The following is a 13,639-nucleotide window of genomic DNA, read 5'->3' on the forward strand; positions in this document are numbered from 1 at the left end:
TGCATAGACTGCTGTTTGCACTCAGTTGTGTGGTGGCGAATCCATGTTTCATGCACTGTAATGTATCAGTGCAAGAAAGTCACTTCTGTTCTTCTTAAAACACAAGAAGCTAATTTTGAAAGGTGTCTAGCAAATATATTTGTGATCTGGAGTGAGCACACCTGGCACTCATTTTGTGCTTTCTCATGTTCAATTTCTGGTGCAAGATATGACTAACACATTCCTTTAATATCCATAGAGCATTAGCAATTTAATGCACCTTTGTATGCTGATATTCCAAAATCATGTTGTGCACTTTGTTGATGTCTAGTGTGTGTGTGTGCTTTTTGAATGTTCTTTGTGGGTATTGTTTTGGATGCCTTCATGGCCATGTTTAAACTTGGCTACCCATTTTGTCACAGTGGAAATTGAAGGTGAAGAGCTGCTGTACATATCTGCAAGCCGCAATTACTGCATGTGTTATACCTTCTTTTATGAAGAATTTAATCACTGCACAATACTAGGTTTTTTCCATTTTCAACACCACACTCACCACATCTGTTTCAAACTACTGCCTAAAGTCATCTGCTGCCTCGAATGACTTGCAATTTTATGTGGCGGCTACTAACACGTGTACCAACGTAAGGGAGAAAAGAGCATGTGAGTAGTGTTGCAGTCTCTGGGCAGGCCATCATAGAAGTAGATGTAGAAAGGTTCATGTTATGAAACTATTGCATAGGGACAGAGGGATGGAATTTGTATCCCAATAGGTGTAGAATGAAAGGAAAAGGAAGATCTGAGAATGTAAGGACCTAATTAAGACAGAGGAGAGACCCAAAAGACTGGTACCCTTCCCGCCCCGAGCCCAACAGCTGACTACCTACCAGTGTGGTGTTCTTCACTGGTGGGCCAGAGAATAGTGGTGTTCATCAATCCTTGAGAATGTTCACCACCAGCTTCACCCCCTCGACCCCCTCCCCCCTCCATAGGTGCTGAAAAGTGGTCCCTACTATGGAATGCCGACGGAAAGTGTAGTGCAGTTACCTTCTTTGATTTCCAAAGAGAAACAGAATAAAAGTAAACTTAAGACAGCAATACTAGGATCGTATGCTTGATTATTCTGAGAAAGAGATAACTATTCTTTTCTCTAAAATGATAATGATTTCTACTTAACAACTAAGTAAAACTCCCCACTCCTAAAAAAATTTGACAACCCATTGCACTCATTCAAAAATAAATAAATAAAACAAAGAAAGAAAATAAATAAAGAGAAATAGTGATTAAACACCTTTCCCTTAAAACTAATTCAAACTACAGCTAGCTTCCTGTTAATCAGATGCTTTCTTTTTTTGAAATTATTACCAATAAAATAGCGGAAAATCTCTTACCCTGTCAGTTTCTTAACTGTCCATATCACACAGCATGATTATGTTGCAATTCACTCTTAAGTGATTATTATAAGGTGCATGGAACCACTTGGACTATTGCTCAATTAACATGAAAGATTTCTGGGTATGGAACTGTGTCACTGTGTAAATATAAGGGGGCAGACAATTGAAAACGAGACAGGCTGTATAAGGAGCATGACATTGCGGTTGATAACGTAGTTGTAGGTGTGCGTATAGAAGTGCCCTCTATTGGAAGTCAGGAAGGAACAGTGCAAATGTTTCCCGCTGTACCATTTGTCTGTTAGATATGCTCGACACGAGATCAGTGAGATTTGTGTGTGTTTGACATCTCTGTGGAGGCTGGGACAGAGGAACAGCGAGCTGATGTATGGTTTCTGATTGCAGAAGCAGTGTTAGCAACTGAAATTCGTGCCTGAATCCCTGCTGAGTATAGCGAACACAGTATGTCGTGCGTGCGTGTACGCGCTTGTGTGCGCATTTGCGCGCGTGCGCGTGTGATAAACTATTTTGAGGTCTTGGGTTATTGAAAGACAGCAGTGGGCCAGGATTAGCTCATTATGTCATTACCCCTCCTACAGTTGCTGTGAAAATCTATGCACAGTGGGTTCTCCACAGTCCGGTGGAGGAGCAGAAGTTGAACAGAACGTTGACATCACTGTAGCATCTGGAACAGTATGACAATGAAAAATATCATTTCCTGTTTAGTATTGTTGGGGTAGATGAAACATGGTGTCATCATTTCGAGCTATAGAGCAAGTGTCAGAGCCAGCAATGGATTCATTCCCACTGCAAAAATCCAAAGTGCTCAGAACCATTTGAACCACTGATGTGGCACATGTTTACAGGCAACAGTGCAACGAATATCATGTGAACAACTCATTGCACCAGCACTGACCTCTTGTGGTATTCCGAGGACTTTTCAAACCATCCTTGTAGAAATTGTGCGCCTACATGCACATTATTACTGAGTTGCCAATATCTCCAATATAGATTCCTCCAGACACTCAGTCCACCTTCCATGTGCCTACAGTGTCCAAAGCATCTTTCTTGTCTTTGGTGGAGCCTGTCACATGCAGACTCTGCAGGTGTTCTAGAAGACTGGCTGGATTGATTTGGGGTTGTAACCATTAGCCAAGAAAGTTGGTTGCAGCCTTTTAAGGTTTTATATAGTGAGCATCACTTAGGTGCTGTTTGTGAATAGTCAGAGAACAGATGACCAAGTTGTTCTACCGTGAGTAGTGGTGTGATTACACATCTAAATATCTGTGGTCCATATGTTTTTTTTGCTCTGTGTCATCCATTGCCCTGTATTCTTCTGTAGCTACTTAAAGTGTGAACTGGATCGTCTTGTGTATTTTGATCAGATATTTTTGAAAACTGAAGCATCATAGGGCCACATAGGGAATGAATATGGACATGAAATACACCAGTAGACCCAGGCAGAGGCCATTGCAACCATGGCCAAAATGTTTCTTTCATCAGTGATAGTTAACTTACAGTATGATGTGGTATGATAAAACTTTCATGCTGGCTGACTCCAGCTGCAGAAGCCTGCACTACATTACCCTACTGTTCCATCCTCAAATAGCCAGTGGGAAAAGTGACCATCTAAATCTGCCCATGAAAGCTTTGATTTTCATTTTATCATGATAATCATTACTCCCTGTGTAGGTGGGAGTCAACAAAATGTTTTGGCTTTTGGAAGAAGAAGTTGGTGATTGTAATTTTGTGACAATACCTTGTCGTAAAGACCACCACCTTTGTTTTAATGATTATCATCCTGTCTCGCATGTCACTTGCATAAAACTGTCTCCCTTACTTCATGGTAATCCAAATTGAGCTGCCCTTCTTTGAACTTTTTTAATGCTCTCCGTCACTCTTACCTGATACGTATCCCGTACCACACACCAATATTCCAGAAGAGGGTGTACAAGTATAACATGGTCTCTTCAATAGGTTTGATGCATCACTAAGTGTTCTGCCAGTAAAATGCAAACTCAGTCAAGAATCTGAGAGACCACGTGGATGAAGCTGCTTGTGCTGTGAATCCTCAACCAAGTAATCTAGCACAGCTGGCCACAACTCTGGAGTTCACTGGCTCCACGTACCTGTTGGTATCTTCTGGAACTTAGCAAAAGGTGATTACTCAGGCTTTTGACATGTGGTCTCATGGCAATCTGATAGTGTAGTATGGATAAATAAGAGGGTGAAAAGCCATATCCTTGTCCTGCATTTATTCTACCAAACTGATAATTTGTCATCGTTCTTGATGCAGATTAAATCTGTTGTTTAAGGAAATGTATCCATTATCAAACAGTTGCTGGGACATAATCATTTGCCAGAACTTAAAATAATTTACGTTGACTGTATCAAAAGCTTTTTTGAGGTCGATGAAGGCAATATGTGCCTTTACATTAAATTCTCTGTTTTTCTGGTAGCAATTTCAGTGAAAAACACCCTTTCCATCATGATATTTCTTTTTGAAAGTCATTTGGCTCCTCACATATGATGGGTTCATAGTGTCTTTATAATTTCTTTTTGATGATGATGGCAAAAATTTTATATGCCCAGCTCGATAACCTTATTTCGAGGTAGTTGCCACAGTTTTTTGGCTGTGGGCATGTGCGTTTGGGAACTTGTGTGCTTGGGTGTGTTAATGTGTGTGCTTCTACTAGAGGAAGAGCAAGAGCTTAGAAGTTAGTATATGTACTCTCAGTTGCATGTTTCTATGCACCACACATCAGTCAGCTATAGGCGAGTGCTTGCCTTTATTTTATGTATCATATGTAAAAAGTTTAGGGATCTGTCTTATAAATGAATTGCTTGCATGTTTAAACAGCCATAGATTGACTGAATCTAATAAGAGGTTCTCATGTTCCAGAATCTATTGCCTTAAAGTACTGCAGCCATTTAGGTAAAGGAATGAAATTTACTTTCACTATTTAGCTTCCTATAATTTTGAATGTTTGTTGTTGGAGTCTGTAAATATCATGTTTTAAATGGGCCACAAATTCTTCCCAGTCTGCCTGTGTCTTCCGTGTGTTTCTCTTTTAGCAGTTGCTCTCTTTGTTTGAAATTCTATTTTCCCTTCCTGCTCCCTTGTTGACAGATATTTCACAAATACTTTTAGTCCTTCATAGTTTTGTTGGCATTATCATTCCATTTTCTCACTCCTGTCTTCCTATGCCATTTTACTTTCTGGCAAGGCTTTGATCAGCAGCTTCTCTCTTAGAGTTTATTGGAGAGCCTTCCAATCATCCTTTGACTATTCTTTTGTAGACGAGATTCTCACTAGCTCATAAAGCTATTTTTGCTGTAACAAAGTATTCTGTGATCTCTCAAAAGGCTTACGTGGCGGGCAAATTCTTTATTCATAGTCAGTTTGTTGTACTTCTTTTTATGCCTTCTTGGTCTAATTAGTATGGAGCTTACTAGAAGGTAGTGATCAGATTCAGTTTCAGGACCTCTAAACACTCTTGCATATAATACCATATCAGCCACTTTGTTTTAGAATTTAATCTTTTATTGACCTGAGGTTCCTGGCTTCCCAAGTGAATTTGTGGCTCACTTCATATTGAACATTGTGTTCATAATTCTGAGCTGGTTATATAGCACAAAATTAATTAATCTGTACTCATTACTATTGCAAATTTCTTCCCCCATGAGGGTTTACTTACTGCTCAGTTTTGGTTTCACCTACCCGATTACTACGATCATATCTGACTTACTGATATTACTAATGCTCTTCTGTAAACAACAATGGAATTTGTCACTTCCTTCTTTCACTTTTTCAACCAGGTCATAGATACCAATCACTAGGTGTAGTCTCATAATAGATTTAGTCAAAGTTGAATGATCGTTCACTCCAGAAACTGTAGCTGTCAGTTGTTGGTGTGAAGCATTTATGTACCACAAGCATGACTCCAGCTTTTGCTGTTGGTTTCTGATCAACTCCGTTGTAGAACTGTAAGTGATTTGGAATCTAATTCAAATCTCTTAATTTCTTCTTTGTTACCAATATCACTGCTATTGAAATTGCTTTTTTTGCCAGTATGTCATCTAGCTGGTCTGTTTTATGGGATATACATTTTCATTACTTAGAATAATCTGCTTTTTCCATGCATTATCCTTTTTCATAGCTGAATCATCATCATCATCATGTTGGCCAATTCAATATTTTCCAGTCGAGACTTGAAAGCATGAAGTTGTGTCCTTACAGGCGGTTGCTGGCAGATACTGAGTCCAGTGATGGGGCTGCCATCTTGTAGTTTCTGGACCAGCTTTGGAAGTTATTTCAGCCTCCCTGCAGATTGAGAATAACACTGTTGGTTGTCACCTCTAAGCTGAGGGACAGATACTACCCAGGGGATTTGAGATACTTTCTCCACTTCATCCATAATTGGGGTGCATGGTTCTCTTCTGGCTTCAGAACTGTTGACTATCTTCACCTGTAATCCTGATAAGGGCCCTTACAAAGTACCACCATTGAGGCTAGCTGGACAATTAAAAAAATTTGTACAGGCACAATTTAGTCAACCTGTGTTGCCATCACATTTGACAAGAAAGTGCCTCTATTTTTGTCAGTCATACCTCACTTCTTCTCTGTTTCATCAAGAGCCAGTGCTTGCTCTTCTCCTGAAGATGCTGGGATTTCAGGGGCTCCCAGCAATTGCTCCTTGCCTTGAAACATTACTGTTTTTGCCAATTTTCAACACCTTTGAGTGCTTGGAGCAGTTTTTCATCCCACTGCAACACTAGTTTTTGGCAGTCACTAAGTTTAAATCTATACTATGTTTCTGTGTATCTTGCTTCTCTCATCTTCATGAGGCATTGAATAGAAGTGTGTGATATTGCTAGGTTCCACAAATAGATCTTTTTCTAGTCACCGTAGAGTTTTAGTAATTTATCAACACTGGTCAGCTCATTTATCATGAATTTGTGCTTTTCTATAAAAAAAAATTAAAACATTTTGAGTCATCAGTGCTACAAATTACTTTGTTGTAAGCTTTACAGTTTTTAGATTGAAGAAATAATCATTAGAAACTTGCTCATTTGAGGGCAGTTTTGCTCAGATGATTTGATTAGGAATGTAACAAACAATGATGATGTAAAAATGATTCCTTAATTTGTTTCAAACTGTAGGAGGAATCTGATATTATTTTATAAGTCTAGGAAGAACAGGTCATAACAGTCCCTTTACATGAGTGACACACATTGAATTAAAAAATCATGCATCTTCGATTCCAAAACAAATAAACCAAGATATAACATAATAAAATTACAGTAGTTATACTATATTAATAACATTGATAATAGTGTGTCTAATAACAACAGTATAATGTCTATTAACAACAGTATAAGTTTAATTATAGTTATGAAAAGTTGTGTACGCGGGTGGTCCCGGCTGAGGTTTGAGTCCTCCCTCGGGTATGGGTGTGTGTGTTTGTCCTTAGGATAATTTAGGTTAAGTAGTGTGTAAATTTAGGGGCTGATGACCTTAGCAGTTAAGTCCCATAAGATTTCACACACATTTGAACCTCTTTTTTTTTTAAAAAGTTGTGTAACATAATTCACAAGGAAACATTGTGTTTTTTGACATCAAATTCACAGTAGCAACTCAGATGCTACTGGAAATAAGAAAATGGTTAGATAAATTAAATAAAGCATACATTACTATAAAGGGTCTCTGAAAGTGATTGCAAATGAAAAATCTAAAAGAAATTATCCAAAGGAATGACTTGGGTGAAATGTTTCAAACTGTATGGTCATTTTGGGCTGCCATTCAGTTGTTTAATTAAACAAATATTTTGGACAAATTGTTTCTTTCTTGATTGGAACAACATTTTTTTTGGGAAGGAGGGGTGGGGGGATGAGCTTTTAATAAATTGAAAAATAAAGGCCATCCTAATGAACAAGTATGATCTTACACTTGCAGGGCCAGAAGATCTGAATTTATTCTTTGTGGGGACTGTATAAGTACAAGAAAAAAATTTAGGAATAGTGCTTTTACGAAAAGAGTGCTAGTGAAATAATTGAAAGCATCAACAGATAGGCAAAGGAAATTGGATTATTGTGAAATGTTGAGAAAATAAAGAAGTATTTCCACAGAAAATGGTAAAGTTAAATAGCAATAAGGGGGACAAGAACTGAACTACAACAGCTATGCAAACCTCCTGCAAAAATAAGAGAATACTCCATAACTTCCACAAAGTAATGACTCCCTGAATTATGGAAACACTATAAAAGCTACACATGTATCCTGAAAAGAGTAATCAATGCAGACTAAACGAATGCACAATGATCAGTATGTTGTCAAATCCAACAACAAACTAAAAGCGATCTGGAATATTATAAAAAGGAAAGAGGGAAAAACAGACTAATGCACACGGATATAGAAATTAAACACGACAATGAAATGATAATTAATCCTGAAGCTGTAGTGACCATTTTCTACAAATTCTTTGCAACTGTAGCTGATGAATTGATTAAAAATAACCCAAACAAAAAATATCAACCAGTAAATCATAAAAAAATCACTTGTCAGTATTTATTACTACAGTCTCTAAAGATGATGATGATGGATGATTATGATGATGATGGATGATTATGATGATGATGGATGATGATGATGATGATGATGATGATGATGATGATGAGCCCTCAGACTGTCAAAAAATTTATATTCAGTTGACACTGATGTATTTCCAATAACTTTAGTCAAGAATTGTGCACACAATACTGCTGAACCACTAACTCAGCTCTGTGACTGTTCTTCCAGTCAGGTGCCTTCCAAGAGTCACTGAAAATCTCAACAGTAATTCCTATTCTCAGAGTGATGATAAAGACATGAACAGATGTAGACCTATCACAATTTCATGCTGGTTCTCTAAAGTACTAGGAAAAATTACACAATAAACTGACTTCATTGACAAAAAAGGAATGCTGAGTGTATCTCAATATGGGATTAGAAACAACATATCTACAGAAATGGCTGTGTATGACTGCATTAATATGATGTTAGATCTGTTGCACTACAGGCATATTTCTTGATCTTTCAAAAGCTTCTGTCACATTGTATCACAAAAATGGCCGATAAAAATTAAATGCAGTGTTATCAAGGACTTGCAGATAAATGGATTGCATCATAGCAATCACACACACAAGATCACTATGAAGTACACCAACAAACAACTCAATTCAATAACTGAAATCCTATCTGATAGTAAAACTGTTAATCAAAATGTGCTTCATGATTCAATAATGGGACCTCTGCTATTCCTTGTGTATATCAGTAGCTTGAGCCTGAATGTTATTGCTCACAGGACCATTATTTTCACAGATGATACAACCTGTATTCTTCAAGGGGAACAGCACAGAGGCAATACCGAAAGCTGTGAGCTTGATGGCTACTGAACAACTCAGCAACTGGGCTGCAAACAACAAATTAACCAGCAACACCATAAAACTATTTTAATGAACCCTCATACCCCACAAAACACTTCTCAACTATTTGTAACAGTAAATAACCAACCTGTAGAAACTAACAAAGATTTCAAATTTCTGGGTCTGCAGCAACAGCTTGAATATAATTTACTTTTATTACATGCTACAACTGTTTCTGAACATCTTTTCCATTCTCAATTTTTCGATCCAGTTTGTTGACATCACAGTATTAAATTGTATACTCATAAGGTATTGATAAAAGTAATTTGCCTAGTGTGAAGTTTCAGCCTTGTTATAAATGTGGAAGACAATCCTACAAAATGAGTCAAAGTGTAAGAGGGTTAATATTTCAGTTGTGAGGGTTTTTAATCCTGCGACATTGGCTAACATAATATGATTGATGTACCCAGAATGGACAAATTCTTTTTCATCTTAAAACTACTATAGAGAAAATGATGGTCTCAGTAATCACACATTGCAATATCGTAGTGCCTTTTCAAGTTAAGAATGTTTTGGGAAAGGGCTTAATGATATTGCCAACTTTCTTCTACACCTACAGTTAGTCTGTTTTGGAGTTCAGCAAGCCAATAGTAATGTTTCAAGTGTGGTGGGAAAGCTACATAAGGCAGAAGTAATTAACCATGTAACAGTTGGATCTACCAGATTTGTAGTATATGAATGCACTACACGTCTGACACCCTTGTGTGGAAATGAGATGTGAGAGCATTAATATGGCACAAAGAAATTTGGTAAGTTCCATCGTATATGGCACAGACATCTTGAAAATATTTAATATAATGCATACATAATTGTCAATATTCTGGAGGAGGCTGATTGTATAAAGGCTTCGCTACTCCAGCATCAGCTCTGATTGACTGGCATGTAGTTTCGACACATTATCTTTACATCACAATCTGTGAAATTATTGAGGTATTCGGTATACTGGATATCAGAAAAGCTCTAGACCCACCCTCAGATTCAAGTTAAAACAGTGGAACACTTATACTGACAACTTTGAAACCTGCACTCTTGACCATCCCTATTGAAGAAAATACATTTCACTGTTCAAAACCCCCACTGCTGGTCCAGGGGTTAGAATAGGTCCGAGGTATTCCTGCCTGTTGTACTAGGTGACTAGAAGGAGTTTCACACGTTTCGGCCTTTATGTGATGGTCCCCTGTAGGGTTTGACCTCCATGCTTCAAAATTTTCCTGAAGAGTGGGCCAATTTGGGAAGGGCGCCTTACAAGTTGCGTCATGTCAATCGTGCATTGAGACCTTTAGTCCACTTTCTAGTCGTCGCATTGCAGTCCTGCCTATTCTCAATCTCTTGGACGAGGACACCCTCCTGGGTGTGTTTTTCACCATGCACTAAGCGGTGTCACTTTCTGCGTCGACGATGACCATGGACTTCTTTGCACCTGATATCCAGCACAGTGGGCTGCCATGTACACCGTTGGTTGTACCTCCCTGACCACACAGGGACCACTCTGCTGATGCCTGCGCCGTTAACTCCCCATGTATGCCAAGAGGTAGATGTCCATCCCCATGGGGCATTGGGAATCCCGGCAATGGCCATCCTGCCAGGTGGCCTTTGCTGCAGCTGGGTGGCGCCCGTGGGGAGGGCCCCTGGTTGGAGTGGGTGGCATCAGGGTGGATGACACACGATGAAGCATAGTCCATCATCTCTTGCTGGTGGTGATACACCAGCAGTCTCTAAGCGATCATGAGCTCAATTCAACGCACAGAAGTACGACCCCAAATCGTTCTCCTCCCTGGCCACACCATGGGAGGAATGTCAGGCTAAGGATAGCACCGGATCTTATTCGCCCCAGTACCTTTTATGTTTGAGAGCTGATGGGGAATCTTTCATGATGATGAAGCCTCAGTTTTTTGTTGAGCATTTAGAGGATAAGTTCGGGGAGGTGGAGGGCTTGTCCAAAATGAGATCTGGGTCAGTCTTGATCAAAACAGCATCCCCTGCTCAGTCATGGGAATTACTCGCTTGTGACAAGCTGGGGATGTTTCTGTAACCATCACACCCATAAGAGCTTAAATATGGTCCAGGGTATCATATTTCACAGAGACCTTCTTTTGCAGTCTGACGATGAGCTGCACACCAATGTACGAGGTGTACATTTCGTCCAGTGTGTCCACTGGGGTCCGAAGGATAATCAGGTTGCCACCGGTACCTTCATCTTGGCCTTTGAGGGTAATACATTGCCCAAGAAGGTCAAGATGATGGTCTACCAGTGTGATGTAAAGCCCTATATCCATCCCCCGGTGCGGTGCTTTAAGTGCTGGAAGTTCAGCCATATGTCTTCCCGCTGTACTTCCAGGGTCACATGCCGAGATTGCAGATGCCTATCACAACCCAATATTCCATGTGCCCCGCATCCCATGTGTCAACTGCAGAGAGCATCATTCACCTTGTTTGCCCCACTGCAGGATTCTCCAGAAAGAAAGGAAAACCATGGAGTACAAGACCCTGAACCAACTGACCTACACTGAGGCTAAGAGAAAATTTGAACGCCTGCATCCTGTGCATATGACATCGTCTGATGCTGCCGCTACAACAGTTCTGGCACCATCAGCTCTGCCAACCCAGGTCACCTCTGAGCCAGAAGACTACACCTGTCCCCTTGATGGTGGGGGCATTTCCCTCCCTGTTGCTCCTGCACCATCTACTTCGGAAGCAACTCCCCCCCCCCCCCCCCCCCCAACATCTGGGATGTCCGTCCCCTGACACCCGCCAGTGGCTGAAGATCCCAAAAGCAACTGGTCATAAGGCTTCACGCTCATTCTCAGTCCCGGAGACTGAGCCAGTGAAGTCCTCCCAGCCAGGGAATCCCCAGGAGCAGTGAGAGAAATCCAAAAACTAAACCCCTAAGACCAAGGAAATTGCGGCGGCACCTACACCACTGATACCTACAAGCTCTGCGGCTGAGGACCTAGATGTCGCCAGACCCTCAGACACAATGGATATAGACTGCTCAGGCAATAAATCGGTGGCAGCAGGTAACTCTGAGGCATAAACTGCCTCATTGAATGTTCCATGCCTTCCCAGTGTCACGATGTCATTCTCCAGTGGAATTGCAGCGATTTTTTCCAGTGCCTGGCTGAGCCACGGCAACTGTTAAGCTTTACACCTGCTATCTGCATTGCCCTCCAGGAAACCTGGTTCAGCAATGCGGACCCCTGCTCTCTGTGGCTATAAGGGATATTACAGGAACTGTAGTGACTATAATCAAGTGTCAGGTGGATTTTGCGTTTATGTCCTAAACTTGGTCTGTAGTGAACATGTGCCCCTTCAAATCCCTCTTGAAGCTGTAGCTGACAGAATAAGGATGACGCAGGAAATAACTGTCTGCAATGTATATCTTCCTCCAGATGGTGCAACCCCTGAATATATTAGCTGCACTGATTGATCAACTCCCTAAACCTTTCCTACTTTAGGGAGATTTTAATGCACATAACCCCTTCTGGGGTGGTACCGTACCTACTGGCCGAGGCAGAGATGTCGAAACTTTACTGTCATAATTCGACCTCTGCCTCTTAAATACTGGGGCCACCACACATTTCAGTGTGGCTCATGGTAGTTACTCGGCCATTAATTTATCAATTTGCAGCCCAGGACTTCTCCCATCTATCCACTGGAGAGCACATGACGACCTATGTGGTAGTGATCACTTCACCATCTTCCTGTCACTGCCCCAGCGTCAGGCACACAGACGCCTGCCCAGATGGGCATGCGGACTGGGGAACTTTCACCTCTGCTGTCACTGCTGAATCACCCACTTATGGTAACATCGATGTGATGGTTGAGCAGGTGACTAGCACAATTGTTTCTGAGGCATAATACACGATCCCTCGCTCTTTAGGGTGCCCGAGCCATAAGACAGTCCCTTGGTGGTCGTTGGGAGTCACTGAAGCAATTAAGGAGTGTTGGCAAGCTCTACAGAGGCATAAGCGGCACCCTCTCCTGGAGCACTTCATAGCCTTTAAACAGCTCCATGCCCATCTTCGCTACCTTATCAAACGATGGAAGGAGGAGAGTTGGGAGAGATACGTCTCCACCATTGGGTGCCACACGTCACCTTCCCAAGTCTGGGCAAAGATCAATTGTCTTTTCGGGTACCAGGCCCCAACAGCTGTCCCCAGTGTTACCATAACTGGCGAGCTATGTACCGATGCAAACATGATTGCCGAGCACTTTGCTCGAGCCACTGCATCTGAGAATTACCCCCCAGCCTTTCGCACACTCAAATGGCAGCTGGAAGGGAATGTCCTCTCATTCACTACACGCTGCAGTGAATCCTATAACGCCCCATTTACAGAGTGGGACACCTCAGTGGCCTTGCACATTGCCCCGACACAGCTCATGGGCCTGATCACATCCAAAACCAGATGATTAAACATCTCTCATCTGACTACAAGCGACATCTTCTCGTCATCGTCAACCGGCTCTGGTGCGATGACATCTTTCGATCGCAATGGCGGGAGAGCACCATCATTCCGGTGCTCAAATAAGGTAAAAACCCACTTGATATGGATAGCTGTCAGCCAATCAGCCTCACCAACATTCTTTGTAAGCTGCTGGAAGATATGGTATGTCGACAGTTGGGTTGGGTCCTGGAGTCACGTGGCTTGCTGGCTCCATATCAGGGCGGCTTCCGCCAGGGTCGCTCTACCACTGGTAATCTTGTGTCCATCGAGTCTGCCATCCAAACAGCCTTTTCCAGATGGCAACCACTGATTACCGTCTTTTTTTACTTAAGTAAAGCATTTGTCACAGGACTTGGTGACTTC

General features: G+C 41.3%; 1 protein-coding gene across 1 annotated transcript in view; it reads left to right on the forward strand.

The window, feature by feature from the left end:
* LOC126162847 (TBC1 domain family member 20) overlaps nt 1-13,639 on the forward strand; it is a 162,832-nt gene that overhangs the window by 93,829 nt on the left and 55,364 nt on the right. The window lies entirely within an intron of this gene.

The sequence above is a fragment of the Schistocerca cancellata genome, chromosome 2 (genome assembly GCF_023864275.1).
Source record: "Schistocerca cancellata isolate TAMUIC-IGC-003103 chromosome 2, iqSchCanc2.1, whole genome shotgun sequence".
Taxonomy (NCBI): Eukaryota; Metazoa; Arthropoda; class Insecta; order Orthoptera; family Acrididae; genus Schistocerca; species Schistocerca cancellata.